Source organism: Sciurus carolinensis, chromosome 5, assembly GCF_902686445.1.
Source record: "Sciurus carolinensis chromosome 5, mSciCar1.2, whole genome shotgun sequence".
In the NCBI taxonomy this organism is placed as follows: domain Eukaryota; kingdom Metazoa; phylum Chordata; class Mammalia; order Rodentia; family Sciuridae; genus Sciurus; species Sciurus carolinensis.
This window is the reverse complement of record NC_062217.1, coordinates 163,094,782-163,099,634: the sequence shown is the minus strand read 5'-3', so window position 1 is coordinate 163,099,634 and position 4,853 is coordinate 163,094,782.

Genomic DNA, 4,853 nt, shown 5'->3' with positions numbered 1-4,853 from the left:
GCTGGACAACACAGACAGGTCCTTTTATAGGCAACCTTATCTTTTTGAGCCGTGCCATGGAAAAGTGGCATGAAAAGAGAGAAGGTTCCAAGGACATATTTCTAATTTTAATCACAGATAAGCCCGTATTGATAGGCGAGGTAGTTTTCCACAGTGCTCATGGGAAGATGAGAAAGTGGCAGGTATGAAAGTCTCTTTCGACGTGGTTATACAGTGCTCAGAATCACTGTCCTGTCATTGCGGTGAAGGATCTTGTTGTTTCTTTGTGCTTCTCGGTGCAGATCAGGGGTGGGCTGGGATGAGCGTGCAGCCGGACTCTGCAGGGATTGGACAGCAGTCTCCTGGAAAGCCAACCCTGAGGACTCCCTAGCTCCTGCAGCTTTCTGTTCCCTCACCTTCCCCTCAAACTGCCTGATAGGAGAGTCCTTCAAGAGAGTGCATCCCTTCTAGAAAAGCACTTGGTGTCCTATGTTGAACTCCTCAGAACTCATGAAGACCAGGAAGAAGAGATAAGCCTGGGCAGATAGGGAAATGGGCACCTGGGGAGTTTCCTGGGCAGCAGATCAGCTGCAGATTTTTGCTGAGAAGCCTACAAAAGGGTTATTTTAAAATTGGGACATATGTGAACTGGAGTCCATAGCCTCTTCAAAGAAGGAAAAGTGCCTGGTCAAATATTTTGATTAAAGTAAAACCTGCCTGAACACCTTGTGGGCATGGAGTGTCTTACCCAGGATTGGGCTGGGCTTGACTTCCCTATACCTACAGATCCATATGAAACCCCTAGACAACAGCCGCCCATCGGGCATCCCTCTCTTGGGACCCCTCCTTCTTCAGGAACTTTCTATTACTCTAATAAATCCTGTTATTTTGCTCTCACCCTTGTGCCCATGGATTTTATTCTTCGAATTCATGAGACAAAGAACCCACCTGACATCCATGATCTCTGTTACATTAACTTATTTCTCAATAGCATATAGGAAAGGTAACAAAAGGAATTGAGGGTATCTATTGCTGAGAGAACAGAGGTCCGATTAGTGACCCCAACATTGGATGAAATAATGAGCAAGAGAGAAAAGTAGAATTTAATCGGGAAAAAAAAAAAAGATCTTGGGAAAGTGCTCTGAAAGAACAGCATTTGATATAAAAGAACTGAGACTCTTTAGTTAGCAGTAGATGGATTAAATGGCATCTTTTAAAGAGTGCCATGGGACATCATAATGTTAAGATACCAGAACCATTTGACCTGAGGCAGTTCCAGATTTAGATTCAGACATGAAATTGCCACTGTTGTGGGCCAAGAGTGAGCAGATAATAATTCAGTCTTCTGACCAAATTTATAGGTACAGAAAAAGCAACAAAAAAAATGTTGACAAGGAGAGTTCAAGAATGTTTAGTAAGGAAAATGTTAAGACAACAGCTGAAGGTGGGGGTGGGGAATTCATGGCTGGGAACCCTGACAAAATTCCTGCAAAACCCTTCCAATGCCTTGAACCCTCCTGAGGAAGTGCTGTCTACCCTCCTTTTGATATGGAAAGCTCGGTCCTTGTCCCCAGGCACTAACAACAAGTTTTTAAGAAAGAGGGAAAAGAAGTTTTATTTGCTTTGCTAGCAAAGGAGAAACACAGGACACACCTGTCCAGAGGCTGGGATTCTGTCAGGGCAGGCGGAGGCGTTGAAAGAGGGGTTGAAAGAGTGTGCCCTGTCAGGAGTCATTGTCACCTGTGACTTGAGAGGAAGCTGGGTCATGGGCCCTCTGGTGCCATATTTTGGGTCCTTCATTCCTGTAGTCCCTGAGCGAGAGGATGGGTAACTTGGCCCAGGATGGGAAGGAGGTTCATCTTGCTTCCCATAGGAGAAGGAAGGATACAGAGGAGACATGGGGATGAGAGGAGAAAGAACAAATCAGCTTTAAAATAAGCCACGGGGCAGAGCATCAGGGTCACACTCAAAGCTTGAAGTGCACCCCTGGTACACTTTGGTTGGTTCCCTGGTCCTGCCAAGAAGGCCTCCCTCCGTTGTTCCCTCACTTGAGACCCATCACGGTCACTGGTGGGTCATGAACTGAGGGACGCTGGAATTCTCTGGGCCCTGTTGTCATGACTGAGCATCCAGCCCAGGGCTTGTGTCATGGCAGGCCACCAAGACTCCCTTGTTGAATGAATGAACAAGCAAAAAGGGAATGAATATGGAAAACCATTTGTTTTCCATACTTGTAACAATCAAAACTGCCAATACGATCTCAGAGTAAATGACTTTGAAGCCTCTTTTACTCAGTTAAGCAAAACCAACCAACCAAAAAACAAAACAAACAAAACTTAACTCACCACAAACTCTAAGAACCAAAGTCTTGCATCTCTACGGTATCCGCACGTGGTAATGCTACACTGATGCTACAGTCATACCCATGTCATCTGGGTGTATTATGAAGTATCTGACACTTGGAGAGACTTACCATGTCATATGATGTTTGTAGGGTGGCATTTTAAATGAAGCAAAATTTAACGCACATATAGGGTGACCTTTCTTTACATATGGGCTATAGATTTAAGACCAAATTCACCAAATTTTAATCACAGTGAAACCCATATTGATAGAGGAGGTAATGTTTTCCACAGCGCTCCTAAGATGAGAAGATGGCAGGTATTTGTGTTATTATATAATCCTCAGGATTGCTGCCATTGCAGAGACTAGAGGCTATGGGAAGTCATTCTGTAAACTGAAATTGGTTCATATTTTACATTTTCTACATCCACAAAAGCTGGGAAGGGAATGGGACAGGAGCAGCAGTCTATCATGTCAGCTGCACATGAGTGACTTCCCCTCAACCCAGTCCTGCTGAACTCTTTACGTGAGTCATGAAATGTCATCAACCACACTGTTTTACTCAGACATCACTGTATGCTGCTGTCTGGGGGGGTCTGTGCAGGTACTCTGAGGCAGAGACTGGGGTGGCTGCCTACTGGGAACAGAACTAGACTCTACTCCCCAACCAACCTTGCAGGGAGATGGGGCCACATGGCCCCTTGTGGTGGTGTCATGGGAGCGCATGGATGCCCACCAGTTCCAGTTCTACTCCTAAAATTCACACATGGTCCTCCGTGGCTCTTGCTTCAATGTCTTGATGCAGACAAGCACAGCAACCCTGAAGGCCGTGTGTTGAAGTTGCAGAACCCGAGGATGGAAGGGGCCTGGGTCCCTTGTTTGGAGGGGAGTCACTCAACAACTGGAAATGCTAATTTGAATTTTATCAGAGCAAGAAATGAACTTTTATTATTTTAATCCACTGAGATTCAAGGCTATAACAGCATCGCTTTAACAAATAGAGATCATTTACTGCACCTCTTAAAGTCATCATGTTTCTCTGACTTCCATGAACTATTCAGGTACCAAACATCCAATCCTGGACTATAAGTTTCACTGTGAGTTTTGGATGTTAGCCACACTTTGAAGTATTTTTTTCCCTAACACTTGGTTTTCCAAAGCCCCTTTCCTGCCACTTCCCAAATTTAAAAAATTCTATTTGGTTCCTCCCTCCATTTTAGTAGAATTTTAATATTAATATCTATTTTCTAGTTCATCACCTGGTGGGGACCATTTGCCTCACAGGCTGTCTGAGGTCCTAGGACAGCACAAGATTCAGTGAAAACTCACCCCAAGTTGCCTGGTACCCTAGCTGCAATTAACCTGAAGGTGCAGCAGCTCAGTGCTCTGGATGCACAGGAGGCTCTTGAATACCAGAAGGGGTTGAAGCTACTTCTCAAATCTTGCTTTCCACCAGCCTCAGGTGCTCACTCTAAAGGTCTTGGGATTGCAGATTCAAAGGTCAGACTTGTGTAGGATGACAGATCCAGGACAGCGCCCCGTCAGGCACCCCACAGCATTGAAAGCTGAAAGAGCTCCCACTTAAAAATAATTCCATGTCTCCTTGGTTCAATGGAGCGTTACATAACACAGACTTAACTTTAACACAGAGAACTTAGACACTTAAAAATAATACCAGTCTTGGAAGTTCCTAATCAAAATAACTCTATTTGCAGAGGAGGTAAATATTCATTAAGTAATAGTCTCATTCTGACAGCATTGTGATACCAAACTCCAGATGAGGGAAAGAAAGGTCCAGGAACACCTGTGGCCAGATAACCACACATTAGACAAACTGGGTCTCATTTACTTAGCCTTCAGAGAACCTGTCCTGTCCTCCCCTTATCTAGCTCAGCCACTGCCAGGGCTCTCCATGGGAAGGAGGGCATGTTTGCCTGAGATCCCAAACTCTCCTGAGCAGCAAAAACTGGGATGATGGGCTGTTATTGCTTCACGCCTTCCAGAACAACCATGTTGCTGGATGTGAGGGAGTCTAGCTCACCCAGACCTGGGAAGTAAAATAAAATTGCAATTAGCGCTCCAAAAATTTCCTTACTTTTACATTGTTTTGCATCTGATCTATCTCCAAGCCTGTGGAAGTTTCAGCTATTTTTCTTATGAAGACAGTGAAACTCAGAGAGTTTAAGCAACCCACCCAGGGATACAGAGTTGGTAAGAAGTAGAGCTCATTTTGGAAGCACATTCTTTCCACTAGCTCTGAATGGTTTGTTTTTGTCAATTCATAGAAAATCACATTCTCCCAGGGTGTTAGTATACAGTTGATCTAACAAGGGGTCAAGAACGAGTGAGTGGAAGGTGTTCATATGGGTGTGTAGACACCTGGTTAAGACTCAGTATCTGATTTTCAGAACAAATTCACACACACACTTTATTATTACAATGTTATTTTTTATTTTGAGACAGGATCTCACTAAATTGCTTAGGGACTCACTAAGTTGCTGAGGCTGGTCTTGAATTTGTAATCCTCCTGC